Here is a 19,914-nt window from a genome sequence, read left to right as displayed (position 1 = left end):
CTAAAAAAGTGCAGCATTATGTGAAAGAAATTTTAAAAAATGTGCATGGACTATTTAGGAATATGCTTAGTGAATATTAAGCAAACACCTGAAGTTCCTGTGCTGCTGCCTAGAACCAGCACTTCATTACCTATTACGTGCAGTGACTTTGAATTTTTTATTAGGTACTGGTCTCTTAGCCTGTAAGGCTTGTGCATGATGTATATGAGAGTGATTTCCAGCAGAGTGAAGCTTATCACAGATCCACCTAAAAGGTAAGGATATTTTTTAATTTTTAGTTCACATGCAGAACAGCTGCCTGCAGAACACCTGCACACAGAGCAAGAAAGAAATTTGGTTTAAGGGTTGATTATACGTATCTTACCCATATACAGTAAATCCAGAAATAACCATGATGAACTTCAGATAAACCCAGAATATGTAAATGGAAAGAACAATACCAGAATATTTACCCTCTAATTTTGAGCTACACTACATTTTTAGTGCATTTTTTTTCAAGTTGGTGATGACAAAGGAGAAAGGCTTAAATATACCTCTGATTTATTTAGTTTCTCCCAAATCTGTAGTATTTTGATATCCATGGTTTACACAAGATAATTTCTAAAAGCAAAGTTGAACTGTGAATCTGGCAGGTAATGTATGCAAAAGAATGAATCATTGCTATTGGCATTGCTCATATTTGCTAAGGAAAACAGTGTTAACAAGTGCTAATGAGTATTAAGAAAAAACAAAAGTATGAGAAAATGGTGAATTGAGAAAGGCAACTAACAGGAACAAGAGAAGGAGAAAAGGCTCAACAGTAAAGCTAGAGGTAGTGAAGAACTGCAATGATTACTTTTTCACTGAAAATGGCTCAAATGGGCTTTTGAGGGTGTGGGACCTTATCACATAGGTCATGAGTAATAAGTCCTAAGAATACTAGTTTGAGTAATTCAAATTAGGTAATTCAGGAGATAAATATGCCTTAAGAAAGAATGGGCTACATACAGAATGTGGTGATATGCTGATGGTTAAGATAACAGAATTTGATAAAAGAATATAAGGGGTAGGATATTTTGAAACCCAGGAGCAAGAGGGACCTTCTTGGTCTCTGAGTTTCTTGTATTAGCATTATAAACTTAACAAACTCCATCTCAGAAGTTTTTGCTTTTTCTGATAGAAATCTTTTCTTGGACTTTTAGAAACTTACATACTTTTCCATGCTAATTTTTTATTCCCGATTTATAAATACTTTTTGTGCCAGAATTTCCCTCTTGGTTGTTAATTGTCTTTCAGCCTGATATTTTACCTTTCAGAACAACTGATTGCCATTTCTTCTTTAGCCAATTCCTTATCCACCTTTCAATTTCACTGCTAGCCTATGTATTTTCAACTTTAACTAATCTTTTCACATGTGGCATTGTATGAAATACCTTGCTGAAATCCAGATAGATATTTCATCAAGCATATCAGTTTTTAAAAGAAAGCTATTGGTTTAGTCAGGAATGATCTTCCTGAAATTAGTTCATGTTGTATTCTAAAGCTGCAAATGTCTCCTTTTCTTGTTCATATGAAAACAGAGCTGTTAGTGATAGTGTAATGAAATCATTGCTCTTGCAAAGGGAAAGCCTTGTCATCCACACTTTCTGAACAGTGAATTTGGGTCATGCCATTTAAAAAAAGGTTTCCTTGAAAGCAGTCTATTTTTGATAATGGGGCCTTAATCCATTCCCCAATCAGACTGAGCATGCATATCATGACAAATCTCTCCTCCATTAAAATCGTTTACTATCCTAAAAATGAATTAGCTGAATCAATATACTCCTCCTGACATTTCCCTGAGGAGACAGGAGCAGCTGCTTGAGCAGCAAGTGCTGCCTGAACAGTCAAGACACCTCACCTGATGTAGGCAATGAGGCCACCACTGGTGTCACCAGGGAGCAAGAAATGGACCCTTCTAGGGAACTGGGGAAGGTGGTGGCCATGGTTTTGCTGAGGCAAAACCAAAAATCATATGTGACTATCAGAACTGGCAAAGCTGCACAATCCTGAAAATGTGTAATAGTTAACAATAACACAAACCCCAAGAAAGCAAGATGAGAAAGAAAACAGCTATTGTTTCCTATGGGTCATGCTCCCCTAACTACTTGAACTTCTTGAACATCTGTGTAGACTCTTATCTTCAATTCATTAGATTAATTTGTTTTCAAGGATAGTTTCTGTAAAATTTCTTATTATTTGGCTTCTTATGCTGTATAGATATCCAGATGTGTAATGCTTAAAGTATATAATAATGAGCGTATTCCCCAGTTTAGACTGTTTTCTTCAAAAGAACTGCAAAGTTTCAGAGAATAGGAAAAATAAGAGCAAAAAGTCAGATATAAGTTAGTTGAAAAATTTTAGCTGGATGCTTTCAAAAGGTTTAGTGTGCACAAATTAACGAACATAGAATTTCTACAGAGGTGGTAAATACACTGATTTTTCAAGATTTTTTTCTAAATTGAAATATAAAAAAAGGAAAAATAATGCCACGGAACAAGTATTTTTAATTGAAAAATAATACTGATAACTCCTTATGGCTTAGTATTTTTCTTCTTTTTCTATGAAAATTAATAACTTTTTAAAGAAAGACAGTATTAACACATTGAGCTATACAATTAAAATTTGTCAACCTCAGAAGAGCTGATGGTAGAACTTGTTTTGGAATTCTCCATCAGAATTATTTTTCAATAGAAATAATTCATGCTTTCAAATTAGAAGTGGCATTACCATGGGTCAATAGTAGAAGATCCCTAGTTTAATCTGAAAAATGAAGTCTTGACATTTTTGCAATTAGGTAATTGAAATTTTTAAAAGTGAAAGTTTTTTTGAAGTGTAGCTTTAAAAAACTGTTGGTACTAATTATTAGTTAATTTGTACTAAATTGCAAAATCAATATAAAGCATTTGGAGTGTTCTAAAATTACTGCATATAGGTATAGGAATTTGTCATAGTTCATTGAATAAATCAAGTCAGACTTTTTCTGATTATTTCAATAGAATGATATTTTGAAATCTAAAATTACTTTTTGCCTGTCTGACCATAAAATGTTTCCTAGTGATGTTTGGTTGATGTACACTATCAGCTGACCTTTCAACACCTCCTTAACCACAGTGTTTATTAGTGTTTACATCAACCTTTAATTCAGCAGAAAGAGCTGAAGTTTATATGGCAGGGGTACATACTTGTAGCCAAGTTGCAGATTTGTGTATTATGAAATGACTGCAGCTGGATATGAAAATCTTGGTTGTTGGACTTCTCCTAATTGCCTTCATCGGCAGATAATATAATTTTCAGTATATGACACCGATTCCTTCTTACGCGTTTTTTTTTTCAATATCAAATTGAGGGTGCAGTTAAATAGCAAGGCTATATTGCTTTCATCAGTAGTCATTGGTTCTGTGGAGAGCATGTTTTAGCATTGTACTTTTATAACAATTGGGTCTTTTCCTAAAATCTCTTTCTTTGTTCAGCATAACTTTAATATGTTGGGCATGTCTCCTTTCATCACAGCAGGGGACACTGTGTATTTGCGGGATAAACTAGTTCCATATTAGCAATGTGAAATCTGTTTGAACTTGTTTGCATATGTATGCCAGTTGATAGTGCCTTTTGAGGTGGTAAGTGTTGGGGAATAGTATTTTTTTTCCTGAATAGTTAATTCATATCCTCTAAATATGCCATTCCCATTACACCTAAATGCTATTTTTATTGTCTGTGAATATAGGATATGTTGATAATAGCACATCAATAAACACATCTAGAAATTAATGGCTGGTGTTAATCAGTGAAATGCAAACGCTATAACTCACAGTTTGCCACTTTAAAGAGAATCTCCCAAGGTTGCTGTGTTGAAAGCTTTTAGAGTTGTTTTGAATGTGTGTGTGTAAGAGTTTATTCAGGGAGTTGGAGCTGTAAAAGAGCTTAGATTATGTGAGTCTGCATGCTGCATACTCAAAGTTTAATACATGGAGAACTTGAGTGGGAATCTGTACCACAGTGGGTCAGGCGCAAAGGCTCCCTCTGCAATGCATGGTTAGGGAGCTTGTATGCTCCAGTGAAGATACATCAGGGAACAGCTTAGTCTGAGAATCTCAGTCAGGTTTAGGTATCGAACCCCTCACCCTTGATTTATCTGGTGTAGTTTTGGACATGTGTGGAAGCAGAATGCTAGGCAACTTGGGAATATTAGTGATAAAAGCCTATGTGTTTATGTATGTCTTTTTATGTCTTCAATTTACATACCAGTATTCCATCAAAGTCCCACTTCAGATGCCTCACTCAGTTTGTAAATCTTACTCTTTCCTTTTTATTTTATCTAAATATGCTTGCTGATATAAATTATCACTTTAAATTAGTTTTTTATTTAGCATAAGAACAATCTTGACTGCTTCACTTACAAATGGTCCGCCGTGCACGTTAGAGGTGATAGACGTGACAGTGGATGTCTGTTTTGTTATTTAGGTAGAAAAATATCTTTTCTTATTTGATTTGTAATCCCACCTAAAAAAAGCTGCACCGCATTCTGTCCCACTACAAACTCCTCTTGATTTCATGGCATTTTTAAGGTTCATCTTATTCTTAACTATTTAAAGAAAATAATAATAGATCTCAGAATCGTTTTTGCCTGGGAAGGACAGGAGTGAATATGCAGGGAGACTGTTCAGAACATACACTATTCTGTGCTAAAGACCAGCAAAGAAATAATTCACCTAGGAAGATTTTTTTTTTTACAAACCTGCCAGCAAGCTTTTCTTTTACTATAGGGCTCCCATTTAAACTATTTTAATGTTGACTTTTGGCAAACAATGTATCTTTCTTCTTCTGTAATGGAAAGAAACAGCTCAGTAATAAAGAATACTAATTTCTGTGTCTTTCACATTCATGTCTGGGAAGAGATGTAATTTATAGAAGAAAATGACAAATCACATTATGAATTGCTTAAGAATTTCAGGAAAAGAAACAACTTCTGGAAGAAAACTTGAAAAAAGTATAGGGACTAAAATTTTTTTCAGAAGCTTAGACATGAAATCTCCTTTATTGAAATGGACATATAAAAATATGTATGCAAACGCCTATGATATCTCATAGAAAAGGTTTTAAAATGGAATGACTATTTCCATAATGAAACAGAAGGAAGTTTTGGGGGAAGGTCTAAAGATGACGTGAACATTTCCTGTTTGGGCTATTTGAAGGAAAGTCTACCCTCTTGAAACTGTGACTGCATCCAAACTGTTATTAACCTAAATACAAATTCACTTACACGTTTGCATCGTAAAGCATGCCATTTAATCACATTAATAAAGTATATTGGTGTGGAATTCTGAGGAAACTGATATGAACTGGTCTTTCTTATAGCATGACTATATTGCCATCACCAGGCTTTGAAGTGACTGTGCCTGAGCTTTCTGAAGTATAGTTGGGATATGCTCCTTTGAAGCACAAGGTTCATAGCATGGGAAAAAATATTCAAGAGATCAATTATTACTCCTGACTCAGAGTGTGTTCAAACTGTCTTTATTACTTGTCATTGAGACAATAATTTGATTTGACAGGCAGATTGGATGTTATTAAAATTAAAGGATTTCAGTTGCCTTACTGCACATGTGAGGCATTGTTACGAAGATCTGCTTCATGAAGAGAACCAAGAAGACTGTCTCACTGGTTTGGTCTGCAGGTAAAGGACTTGGAAAATTGCCCAGTTTTGTGATTGGGTGGTGAATTAATTGTATATAATTGTCCATGGTGAGCATTTACTAATGGAATGCATGTCTCACATTGAAGTTGATACAGAGCATCTTTTTCAGGGAAAACAGGAATTAGCAGTTTAGAGTGAGGGTTCTGTCGTGTTGCTGGTGTTACTGCTCTTTTTATTATCTAACATGAAACTTGCACTACCATTTGGACCCTATTTTACTAGATACTGTATATTTATATATACAACAATAAACCTATATAAAATTATGAAAACAAAAGAGGAAGAGATTGAAAAACAGGTAGATATATGAGACTAGAAAAGGCAAATCATGTACAATTGCAGCATGCTTTCAGGTAAAGTTTATAAGCTTTTTATGAATTAATAAAGCAGAAGAAAATCTTATTTGGGGTTCACTGGAAATGTTGCTGGAAAAAGATGACTTCATTATTATTTCCACTTTGTAAAAAAAAAAAGGCAAGTAGTGATCTATTCATAAGCATGTATAGAATTACCCAGTTTAGTGATCCTTAAACGTACTCCGTTACTCCTGTTTCATTAAGTTGTAACTGGTGAAATTGGTACAAATACATAAGCTCTTTTTATAGGAAAGGTTGCCACTTATATATAACTCCTGCGAGTTTAGGCATATTTAATGGGGTTTTTTTTCAACCTTTTGGTGAATGATCTTTTATTTCTTCCAAAATAAATTGGTAAGGGGCAGAACACTCAACTAAGAGCCTATGTTCTGGGCATTTTACACCAATCCAATTTTAAAATACCTCTTTTCAGACATTTAAGAGAGACAGTTTAGAAAATGTCTAATCCTTGGAAGTCCTTCTATAAACATCCACCTCCAGTTGGTAAACTATTTAGGTCTCTTAAGCTGCCTCTTTGAATTTTTAGAAATATATGTCTTAGTAAGAAGCACACATTACTAGGATTTTGTAATATGTTTTTTTCCTATCAAAGAACAGATTTCTATTGTCCTCTAATGCTAACACTGAACATGCTTTTTTTTTTTTTTTTAAAGGAGAGCAAATGTTAGTAAAAGTACAGGTAAACCTACCAATTAATTAAGTCTACATGTAATTAAGTAAATGTAAATTGCCATATGCTCAGTACATTTCATAACCCTGAAGATAATAATTACCATATCCGGCTCATAATGGCCTTGCTTTCAAAACAGGTGGGATATTCTCTGTCTCTTTGTTTTTCTTAGTTATGGTTTTTGGACAAATAATAAAGGCAGTTAGAATATATAACTGAGAGCAGAACTGTTTTTTCGAATTTACGAATGCAGACTTAAAAAATTCTAAAGTTCCTGTCTTTGCAGGTAAGGGTAAACAAAGAACTGATTTTCAGTCTATCACATGCAGTCTACAAATCTGAAGGTGAGGCAATTAAAAAAAAAGTTTCCTCACCTTTTGAATTGCACTCACATGAAATTTTACAAAAGGAAGAAGAAAAACAATTAATAAATTGACACTGAAACTTCACTTTCAGGAAGATGCCATTTCTCTCTTGTTCCATCAGGCAATCCTGCAATGTCTGAAGGGCAAATATATAAAAATGTGAATGTGCTTTCAAAAATAGAATTTAAAAAGGAGAGTGAAAGGGTATTTTTTAGAATCTAGCCAGTCATAAAAGATGACTCATCAGACTGTCCATCTCAAAACACGTTCATCTTTGTCTTTGACATACCCTTAGTCATTCTGTGATTTTCCTCAGTCTCTTCATGGTTATTAAATACTGAAATATTGTAAAATATAGTGTAAACTATATATGTGTATTGGTATTATTTTGTAATCCATATTATGAACACTGAGAATAGTCAGTTGTTGTTCTTGCTAAGTTGTTACGTTGCTTTACTTATAATGAATGTTTACTCATTATGTTTAATAACTGATTCATATCTGTATTGTCCACCATTCTTTATGATTTTGGTGAATGGAAGTAAATGATTCACCTAGTCATCCACATTTTGGTGGCACTTTCTTAGTGGCTTCTTTTAGACTGTGTGTATCTCTGTTAAGCAGCAACTTAAGACTACCATAGTTAAAGATTTTTCCATGTGTAGTCATGTGTCAGACAGCACTCCATCAATAGTTACCCTCTCTGAGAAGTAAAAATACAAATGCATAAAGTACTATCAAGTAAGAAAAGGTTTTCCAAACTGCATGCCACTAGTGATACAGAAGCCATTTCAAAATAGTATGAAACCTTTCACAGACCTGCTTCTGCCAACCATAACTACTATAGTTCTCATCAATACATCTGATGGTACCAAGCAATTAGATTTTCTGAAAACCTGATCGAAGAAGAGTTATGTATGGACTTATACTATGTATTTAGGACTATGAATATTCAGCCTGAGGAAGAACGGTGTTCATTTGAATTAGAAGGAGATAGGAGGGAGACTGAGCTGATGATGTGGTTGTTTTGTAGTTTAGCTTCTGAAGTGAAATGAAATAAAGAATAGCAGTTAAAAGGTATCTATTAGGGAAATTATTAAAATTTTCATATAAGTTCATTCCAACTATATTTTGTAGAGTAACTCCTTTATAAAATCTGCTTAGAAGAACCCTTTGGAATATATTCTACAGGCATTTTGAAAGAAGATGGGTCATCCATGTGAAAGACACACAAACACCTTTAATTCTCAATATTTACCTTCACCCTTCCTGATTCTTTTGACCTACTGTTTCCCCAGTTTTTAGATGACAGTTTCTACCAATGCTAATAATAATAAAAAAAGAAACACAACAAAAACCTGAATGTCAACAAGAAGATTCACAGAGGAATGCAATCAAAAATGATTTTGCAAATCAAGCCTAGAATCAGACCATCAAAAATTCAAAAACTTTCAGCTATTTGCAATTATGGTGGTAATTGCTTTTTTAAAATGTTTTCCTTCTTCCAAAGAAACTCCATGTTGTTAGCTGAAATTCTAGGTATTTTAAATCACAGAAAATCTTTTTGCAGCTGATGAAGACTAAATATTATAGGCAATCAAAACAACGCATTATCTACATATTTTAGCTGATTAAAAAAAAGTAGCTTTTTGAACTTCTTTAAAAAATGATTTTACTGTGCAGTACTAGCTAATTACAGCATACTTTTTCACAGACCAAAACATTAGCATTATCTATTTTAAAGAAAAAGGTGGTGGATTTTAAAATTCTCTTTAAGGAAATCGCATCTGAGGTCTTTACTATGATATTTTAGTCCATGTAATTATTCCTTTTCTTTCTGTTGTGAATCAGCATTTGCAGTGAAGTTTTGACTGATATATGTAAACAACATATAATACATAAAATTAAAGTTTCCTTAAAAATACTGTAATTTAAAGACTGATGTATCAACATTACATAATATAAGGCCATTAAATAAAAGTAAATGGCTGAAAGTTATATATAGAGTGTAGGAAAATTCTATTAAATAGAAGTGTAAGAATAATTTTGATTCAAGAGCAATTATTATAAAGAGCAACTAAATTCTGAGATCTTGCCCAAGACTCTTTCTTGTTCTAAATTATATCTTGAATATGAGAAACTGCATTTATTATTTTTCTCTGATAGTAATAATAAACTATGATCTTGTTTCTTCTGTTCAGAGGCTTGTTTAGTTCACAATTTTTGAAGGATATGTTCCATAAAGAAAGGGAAAATTCTATCTCAATTTCATCATTGAAACTTTAATTACATTTTTTCTAGTAAATCTGTTGAAAGGCAATAATATCGCATGATTTTTAAAGAAGTAAAAATTCATAGGCATTCTGCTAGGTGTTTTCTTTTAGCAACATTTCATTAGTTATTAGCTTGATGTCTGAAGAACAGACACTAGCAAATGGTTTACCTTAAAAATCTCTTACAACAGTAAAGTTGTACAATGTAAAATTGGCCTATATGACCAATACCTGGCAAATTTACAGGATTTGGTTTATAACAAATATTTAGGAAAAAGGCAAGTCAATACTTTTCTAACGCTTGTTTTATACACACTATGTCTTTGTGAAGCAAATGCAAAGGATTGGCAGGAAAGTGATGAGACAGCACTGATACAACTGCAGTAGGATCAATGAAGCTGGCAGAACCCTGGGTGGAATTTTTTGAAGTTAGAGGCAAATTTTTAGTGGAGGATCCTAACTTACAGATCTCATTTACAAAACAGTCAGAATGAGCAACTTTAATAAAGTACTCTGAAATTGTGTAAGTTAAGTTGGTTGGTTGGTTGGTTGGGTCTTTTTTCCCAGGCTTGCAACAAGAGTGGAGCTGGAAAGTGTCTGGAAGTTTAGGAGAAAGGAAAGTCTTTAAACACCAAAATAACTGCAGCTAACTCTTGGTATAAAATGGAGACTTTGATTAAACTGTTAAATATCTAATTTTGTACTCACTGATTCATACCATTGAGGCCAAGAACTTCATAAATATTTAGCATCTTAAGTAAGCTTGTGTGGCAATTTGAGGCAAAATGAAGCCAATAACCTTAAAAAGAGAGCAAAAAATGTTCACAGGTTGAAACCACTCAGTGTTGTTTAATCTGCAGTACTAAATTATTAAATCCTTCAAGGAAGAGAAATCTCATCCTATTGAAAGAGTATTTGGGAAAATTACTTTTCACCATCAGTGTAAATCTGCTAAGTTTGAAAATATGATTTTAATCAGGGCATAAATGTTGGAGATTTTGTACAAATAAGCTACTCTTGTGAATCATTGCATAGGGTCACTTGATATTTATTTTTATAAGGTGCAGGATACAGGAAAGTTAGGGAGGAAAAAAACTATCATGGCATTTTGAGTTTTAAGTATATGTTACTTTTCTGAGTTCATAAGCCTCTTTTTCATAGTTAAAATGTGTGCTAGAAAAAACCAAAAATATATTTGGATCACATTTGTAATATGGCTACATATTTAAAAACAGACCTCTCATACATCATTTTATGCATTAGAAATAAAGCTATTTGAGCAGAGGTCTTTCTTTTGTGGTAACTCTAAACCTGAACTTTATTATGAAAGAGGTACCACTGAGGTTTTTCCCTCTTACAAGATGTCTCTAAATCTGATATGACATGATACTGTATGAATGAAAAAGCAGTCATGACTTCAGATATAAAAAGCCTGAAAGTAAATCTGTAGTATTGCAACCATACTCGGGAAAAGCACCAGTCATTTTATTCTATAGTATTCCTGAACCAGCTGATAGATGAATCACTTTTGACAGTAACTCACTTTTTGACCTATGTGGCAGGGAGAATGTCACAGCAGTAGGAGAGCTTCTGTGATAATTGGAAAGTGAAGGGGACTTGGTGGTGCAGTAGGTTAGTGCATTAGCCTTTCCCCTCTGGAGACCTGGGTTCATATTCTGCCTTAGGGTCACTAGTGAAAATTCATGCTTTGGTGTCCTACTTCTGTTTGTACATGTGACAAAAAAGACCCATATTTGGAAAAAAATGTTGTCTTTCTTCACTATAAAACACTGTATTGGCAAGGATCTTAGGGCCGATGTACACTGGCAGAGAGCTTAAACAGCCTTTATTCTGCAATACATGTGTGTCAAGTCCACTTTCCCCAACAGACCATTCACTCAATATGTTACTAAAAGAGAAAAAAGGAAAAACTTTTCAGTTGATATGCATGAAAATAATGCAAATAATGAAGGAAACTCATCCAGGATACAAAAGCTACACTGAAAAATTGCCCATTTTCTTTTGAAATTAACTCCTGCTTATCTCTTTTGCACTGAAGTCATATTTCTTTTAAACTGTTTTACTTGAACCTCCTTCTGCCTAAGATTTTTAAGTGCCAGAGAACTGCTGTTTCATATGCAGTGGAGTGAAGCAGTGATGACATCCAGTGATTAATTAGTTCAAAAAGTACACATTCCCTAAAGGTATCCTGGGAGCCACTTTCCAGGCCTGTTTAAAAGAAACATATTGCTTGCATTTACAGGTGGTAGTAAACTGAATATAGATTGGTTATCAATGATGTGCTGTCTTTTATTACATCTGTAGTGCTTACTCTTATTGCCTTGTAACAAGGGTGGTGCAACTAACTGTGCTTAATGATCCAATCCAAAGAGCCTGAATTTTGTCTTATCAACTCCTCCTATGTTTATCTTTTCATCTCCTTCAAAATGTACAACTTCCAAGTTACATTAGGGATTTGCAGGAATGTGTGAACACCTTAACTTTCACATCCCCACAAAAATGTTAGCTCTGTTTACAACTGTGAGAGAGCTTCCCTCTTTAAATATGAATTAAATCTTCAGGATGGGTCCAGCCTGAGAACCTTGGTGACTAAAGTAGTCTGTTCAAGGATGAAAAAGGCATCAGGGAAGTAAGACCCACAATTTTATACCCTTCGTCTAGGCAATTGGCAATCACAATTATGGCTCCATCTCTGGAGCAGATGACAAGAATTATCAGCTAACCACAGTATCCAGTCTCTATGCCTTTTTGACAGTCATTTCCCTCTAACTTGAGGGAAATATGGAGTAGAGATTAAAACCTACTTTCTCTTTTTTACCTTCAATAATAACAACAAAAAAGATGGAAGGGGGTAAACAGAGAAAAAGCAAAGGATTAAAGAATAAAGACAGGACAGAGGAAGCTTGAACAGAAAGCAGCAGACAAGAGCAGAGCTGTCATTTGACTGGTAAATCATTCTCTTAATCAACTGTGCCAGCCAAAGAAGGCCTGAGTAACCAGCTACAAATTAAGAAGCTTTAACTAATTTTTTTGTTTCCACTCCTCCAACACATACCTAGTAATTTAAATTTATACTTTTAATTGTACTAGTTTCTAATAGGGTGGTAGGAACCTTGGTTTGAGACTTTTCCTTTTCTTTGCATAAAAAAGAAAACTTCCTAGAACTGTGAAAACCTTTAAGCAGCTTTTATACTACATAACAGTTTAGATCTCCTTTAAGTGCACTAGATTTCTTTGAGTAGTTGGATTTCTTCACTGGTTAGGTTTTGTTGTTGCTGGGTGTTTGGGCTTTTTTTTGTTGTTTTTTTCATAAAACACCATGGAGTTGATCTGAAGCCCTATTGAATAAGAAGCAGAAGCAAGACAAGATTGAACTGTGACTTTTCCATACATTGTGATGTTCACATAAGGGAATAAGCTAAGATAGGCCTTGGTACACATGTCTTGCCACATCAGCAAGGTCACTCCCATTCACCCTTTACTTTCACCTCTCACCTCTAATTGCTGACCAACATCAGGGATGCCTTTGGGATGTCAGTCTCGTATCCTCTAAAGGTTGATGATAACAGTTTTACAGCCTGGGAGGGGTAAGAGTACTTAGGAAGGTTCTTTTGCTTCCTTATTTCCATGTAAACTTGAGACTGAACTAGGAATGAGAGTTGAGGCTGAAATAAAAATGGAGAAGGATGACACCTATGTTGTGATGAAAGTGAAAATAGAGAATTATGAGTTGTAACAGGGTTTTGGTAAAAAACCACTCTCAAACCTGAAATAGTCTTTGAACTGCTCAAGCAAGTTGGTCCAAAACATTACTTTTCATTATTTATTTTTCTTGTATATCTGATGTCTTAAACCAAAAGCCTTATGAACAACTCTTTTCATTATATACAGCACATTTTCATCATCTGCTCACGTATGCTGTGCCCCATTACAAGTAAGGTTCTAAAAGAAGCGAAAGATGTCTAGTTTGAAGAAGGCCTGCTGATGTTAAAGTTGTAGAAAGTGGAATGGTATTGTATGCTTATTCTGGAAGCGTACATGAACCTCTCGAACTTTGTAGGAGTGTTAGTTTTGCTTAAGTCTTTAATGTTCAGCAATATTTCTCACTAATAATTGGCTACGCCTCCTGAGACAATTGAAGTTTGTCTCTATTCATTACTACATTATCATAACTGTATAGGATTTAAACATGCATTGAAAGTCTCATTTTTAGAGGTTCTTTTAGCTTTTGTTTTTAATTATGGAAAATAAAAGGTAAGGGTACCGCAGCAATTGCAATGAAGTGTTCAGATTTCTAGCTGCCAACAGAAGTGTGTGTACTTCTGGATTTGATTTTGAGTTGAGAAAAAAATGTGACAACTTATTTTTACACCACTTTAGTAGTGGTGTGGATGTTTTTTCTTAAGTTTCAGTGTTATTAGGTATGATGCACAGAAGCAGGGTGAGAAAGTGATTTCATGCTCTATTTCTCCAGATGAAGTTTTGTGCTTTGCTGACGAATACTGACATGTAAATCCAAATTGCAACTTCCCAGGTCTAACAATGATAAATAAAACAATTGTTCATAGAAGTCATAGATAGACTTTTATAGGCCACACAAGACTTTTGAAATGAGTTGATATCTTACCATGGGGCAGGTTAGCAGAAAAAAAATTAACCTTTCTTGATTTTAGACTCCTAAGATGATGACTGGTTTCTATGCTTTTTAAATAGGTTGTTTTCTACCATAATTTTTATTTATATTGAAACAAAACAGAAGTTAAAAAAAAGCAAAATTGGTGACCATGTTGGGGATTTCTTTTGGAATGAAATTTTCCTGATTGTCTGAAATCAAATAAGCTTACAGCACTTGGCAGGATATGAAAGGACCATGAATATAAGGAAGCATCAATACTGTTACTTTTGAAATCTCAAAACTAACTCTTTCTTCTCTGTTACTTAACCCAGAGTTTTACAACATAATTGTTTTGGCTTTTGGTTTTGTACAGAAAGCTTCAATGATTAGAAGGTTATGGAATAAGGAAATTGTATATGCTACTTTGCTACCAGTGTATTATCTCAGGCTTCTGCCTCACAGAGGTGGATGTTCATTTTGGGGTGATTCTTTTCATCTCCTGCTCCCATCTATCCATTTTGTCTGTCTCTGTCCAGACTCTGCTCCAGACATGGGAAAATCCCTTATAGAATAGCTGTTCAGCTATTTCTGTTTACAAAAAATTTGTGTGGGTTTATCTTAATATCCAAGGCTTTAAACCATGGAGGTTGTCCAGATGTTTCATGAATGTCGCTGTCCTTCCTGCCTTGGGGACAGAGCAGATAAGAATGGAAACCTTTCCAGCCAGCCATCAGTCAATGGTAACCCATCCTCACTCATTAATCATTAGTTTACTGTAGTTGGACTCTTTACTGGGTTGATACTTTTTCTACATGTAATTTAAGACAACATAGTTTCACTAGAAGTAAAACAAAGAAACATATTTTTACTGGGAAAAGACATCTTAAAAAAATGTTTCATCCAGCTCCACTCAAAGTCCTTTATGGCTGTGATTCTTGTTCCTGCTGCATAATCTCAAGAAAGATTGTCACCTAATAATATAGTAGAGCATTGTATTAAGCTGGTTGCATGTTATCTGGCCAGATATATAATTTTGAGCTATTTCTAGTGGTTTATATTTAAGAAGTTTCCTAAGGTAGCTCTCCGAAGATGGAATTTGATTCCACCGAAGAAGTGAGTACTGTGTGTTGTATATTTAAGCCACAACTTTGGGGTATGAGAAAAAATAGTAGAGAATGAGAAAAATGAACAAAGTTATCAATTTGATAATAGCAGCACAAAATATTTAATAATGTATCAGATAACATTTATCAAAAGGTTTACGTAGCTGTCTACATTCCTAATAAGAAGTTCTGGGATAACAGCCATAATCATGGGTTTATGATAAAGTATCTGAGGCTTCAGATGTTCAGTCCAACAAGCACTAATATCATAATAGTGTATAAGTAGGTTTACTGAATAGTCATAAATGTAATTATGGCACTCTGATGTAAACTTGTTTCAGAGGCAAAATGGTTTCAATTAAGAATAATGGAATACTGCTAGAGGAAGTAAAATTATGGCACTGTCTGTTCATTACATAAAACAACATACTGCAAATAAGAATATTAAAATTTAGAATGGAAATAATAGTTTTATATTCCCCTCTTCAGGCTCAGTTCTTAGTTGCTGGGAATTTAGAAATGGAGTAGCTGTGGGTGGGTAAGTAAGGGTCCATGGCTTTGAGTTGACTTTTTCATCCTACACCCTTGATAGACTTTGCAGCAAAATGTTCCGAGTCATAACTCTACATGACATTAGGGTTGTAACCAGATTATGTGACTACAGCCAGGTGCTGTACACCTGACGGATTTCAAGAGGTACAGAAAAAGTGTTAAAGATGTGTCTCAGTTTTGTGAAGTCCGTATCAGGAAAAAATTCGGCTACCTCTGCAGGTATTTCTAGCTCTGTTTTGCTTCAAACAAAAGTTGAAGCTTCAATCTTTCATGTATTTAGAACTTTTTTAAAGGTATGATTCCTTCAAGATGACAACAGCTTCTGAAAGGATAAAAGCTTAAGAAAATACGTAACATACTGAAATATGCACACATATTGTACCTCATCTTGCCTAGTTCTCCATGAAATGTCAAAAGAACCTCCTACTGTGATATGTCTGTGAGCTCTGCAAGACTGATTAAATTTCTATATAATATCAATCGTTGCATCCTGTGAACCATAAATTATAAAATTTGTGTTCTATTTTATCACTCCATAAAAAGGCTTAAAACTTTTTTCTTATCAGATACGAAGAATAAACTGTGACTCTCATTTTATTTGTGGCAATTTTATGCACATACAGAAACAGAGTGTAAATGTGGGGTATATTCTTTATATATGTGTGTGAAAGAAATAGATTAAGAAAGCATTTGCTACAATAAAATAAATAATATTATGATTTATTTCTCAATTTTATAGCAGCCCAAAATAAGGGAACAAAATTAGGTGTCCAAAGCCTAATATGTAAAGGTCCCTTGAGAGCAGAACAGAGAATATTCAGGCTGTAAGAGGATGCAGTTTCCTGCCTTACATTTTTAACTAGTGAAATAGCAAAATATAATCAGGAGATTGGTGTTAGGGAAGATTTGCTTTGTGACAGAAACTAGTGTTAAAAGGGCTTGTGGTCATTTCTCACACCACTTCAGGATGTGTGGTTTCTGTACAGAATCTCAACTTACACATTTAAATCGTATTCAATGTTTTTGACCTTTTGGCACCACACACCAAGAGACTAATGTGAGGAATCTGTTCCTCTTGAATTGCTGACCGCAGTTTAATTCCATTGTTCAGAGAATTTCAGGATTATGAATTTCAAACTAAGACGAACATAATAAAAATGTCTTTATTCTCATTCTCATCTCTGTCTCACACTCTCTCACTCTCTCTCACAGGGTTTTGTACTGTGGCTCATCACCATTGCATCTGAGTGCCTTCCAAATAAAATAAATAACAGTAGCAAAGCCTCTAGTGAACATCATGGGGAACATCAACATTGAGAGGCAGGGCTTATAAATCTGCATGCAACACTGTATGAACGTGCTTAGATTGCTTCCAGACAGGAGCTGGCTTACATCCAGCTTTTTGAGTAAAGTATACTTGAGTGACTTCAGGCCTGTATTCACTGTATGGACTTGCTTTAGGGTTGATGCTTCTCTCAGGGCAGGGGTAGAGTGGGAGAAAGGGGAGAGAGGAGGGTGTGTTTGTGTGACAGCTTTTGGTAGTTTGTGATAATTGTGCACGAAGTTTTTATTCAGATTGTAAGTCTCACAGTTATGAATACATCTGTGATTTCTTATGTTGTTCCTTAGTGGAAATAAGCATAATTTTAATAAATTTTCTTAATGAAAAAATAGCAGTGGAATTAATTTGATTTTTTCATGTCAAACTTCTATTTGTCTTCAGTTTATTTTTATAGTTTCTTGTATCTTTGGTATTGTAGGTATCCTGAGCAATATGCCATTAAATCAAGAGCAAACATAAGTTGATCATAATGGAGTGGCTTTCAAAAATGCAATATGCATTTTGAGAATGGATCATAAACGGAAGCCATTAGTATAATTTCACAAGATATAGTCTGTGGTAAAATGTAAGAATAGAAGTGGTAATTGCAAGAATTTTGAAATTTTAAGAGGCAAATATTGTAACAACGAACTGTAAAGGAAACAGTTTCAAAATTCTTAAAATCTGAGTCTCATCAAACCAAGTGCTTGTAAAAAAAAGTAACAAAACGTCTTCCCTTAATGGAAACATGGTTAGATTGTATGCATCATAGAGCAGATCTTGTGGCTGATTTTCTGTATAATCTAGTGGATGCTTTTTCTCATGCAGGTATTTCATTCAAATCCATTCAGAAGTTATCTTTATGAAACCATGTCATATAGTGGGCTACTTTTTCAAGAGCTGGCAAAGAAATGGTTTGCTGAAACATTTGAGCATCATTGAAATGTTTTAGTAACAGTGAACTATTCAGTAGTAACCAGTTTTCTCTAACTGTTGATAAAAACTCTGGAGTTTGGATAACTTCTGAAAGGTTAGTGGTTGCAACTAGTTTTTTTGAGAGAAATCTGCAAGTGTAGAAATTATGGTTCTAAAATTAGAGGTGTTGATGCAGTAGTGTTGCTTGATTTTGGGCCTTCTGCTAGTTTTCTGGGGAAATACACTTTGTCCTGGGGGGGAAAAAACCAAGTATATAGGACCATCAATGATGAAGCAGTTCATCTAAAGATCTCTTATTTCAGTGCATTGTCACTTGCTGTATGTTCTTTGCATTTCTTGCCTAATTCATGCAGTCTATTTAAAACTGAAAAGGTTATCAACCCTTGCAAAATGAGTAGTCATTTACCAGCTATTTTCAAATCTGCTGAAATGAAAACAACTCTGGTATTGCATATAGAAAATGCTGGCTTTGTAATACATTAGCAATACATTGTAATACATTGCAATACATTGCCTCAAGAGTGATTCTAATACCAAGGTTTTCCTGGACAGGGTCAACATGATACATATACAATTGAAAATTAGGAGAAAGTTGTTGATTTCCAAACCTTAGAAGAAAAGATAGAGACATTCAAACCTCAGACCTCAAAAATCGCATAGATTTCCTTTAGATTTTTGCTGGGTTGAGTTTTGTGCTTTCCATTCTTAAAGGATGCATTATTTACAAAAACAAGGGAGTATCCACTTTCGTTTACATAAACTTGATGACAATTTCATAAGCTAAATGAGCATGGCATACAGATAACACTTTTCCTGGTGTTCAGGCAAATGTAAAGACAGTATCTCTTCATCTAAATTGTTAAAGGAATTAATAACTTGTGTTCTCTTCAGTACCCAGAGACAAAAGTATCATTAAAAAGGTTGGTTAAAAAGTAGAGCGTAATACATCTGTTTTTGAAAATGTATGCGACACAGAAAGTAAAAGAGAGATTTCATTGTGATCTTAAAAAAAATTAAAAGGAATTTAATTAAAAAATGGCAAAAAGTATCAAAATATCTATATAAATACATACATAGTTGCCCTTAATGATTGGAAAGCTGAATAAAAGTAATTTTCTGAACTCAGTAAACTATTCCTATATGTTCTATATGAGCCTTTGTAAAGACTCTTTGGTTAGAGTGTTTTAGGAGAAATTGAGGAAAAGAGAAATTCTCTTGTGCAGCTTCTTTTCGATCATTAAAAAAATCATTTTAGATTATCATTTTGACATCACAGGATGGTACTACATCTGATGAGGACAATATAAAATACTCAATTTGTTTGCAAATGTTTAGTTATATTATTGTTATGTTTTGAAGGTGATTTATCTAGGTATGTAAAATCTTATTTTATTTTATTTTATGTGGAAAATTAGAGTGAAGTGGCTGTAGAACTAACTAAGGACAGCAAAAGGGGGCATATATACTTGAACCTCATGAGCTGCTGCTGTTATTACTCAACAGGCAGTCTAGATCTAGACTAACAGCTAAAAGAATGCAAAGGCTGAAGAGGGATATCTTGGACACAAGACAGCTTGCAATGACTCTGTGGCTGGATTTTGGAGGGGAGAAGAAGATGCTTTGCTCTGGGTATCTAGGCAAGAGGAGATAGATTAATAGCACTTTATCAGGATTCCTGGCAGAACTGAGCCTCTAGAATGTCAGCCAAAAGGGAGAAAAGTGATAATATATAGGTAAAATTACTAAAACTTAAACTTTTTATTCTATTTCAAGTGTTAAGATCCTCTCTAGAAGCCTAATGAATTGATCTAAATTTAAAAGGGGTTTTGGGGGGGGGGGGGTGGTGTTTGGTTTTTGGTTTCAGTTTTTGGTTTTGTTTTTTTTTTATTCTGCAGAAAGGTTCTATTTTAAAGCCTTCACATAAGAACTTAAGTTTCAGGATTTGGAACAAAGCAATTTCAATTA

The 19,914-nt window shown here is 34.3% G+C and overlaps 1 long non-coding RNA gene across 1 annotated transcript in view; it reads left to right on the top strand.

Moving 5' to 3' along the window:
- The window catches only part of LOC128139289 (uncharacterized), a 202,728-nt gene that overhangs the window by 80,347 nt on the left and 102,467 nt on the right, over positions 1–19,914 (top strand). The window contains exon 5 of the long non-coding RNA XR_008234302.1: positions 165–254. This is a non-coding gene — a long non-coding RNA (uncharacterized LOC128139289). The remainder of the gene's footprint in view (positions 1–164; positions 255–19,914) is intronic.

This window comes from Harpia harpyja, chromosome 3, assembly GCF_026419915.1.
Source record: "Harpia harpyja isolate bHarHar1 chromosome 3, bHarHar1 primary haplotype, whole genome shotgun sequence".
NCBI classification, from domain to species: Eukaryota; Metazoa; Chordata; class Aves; order Accipitriformes; family Accipitridae; genus Harpia; species Harpia harpyja.
The sequence above is the reverse complement of the archived record's forward strand: the minus strand, read 5'-3'. Positions and strand labels throughout refer to the sequence as shown.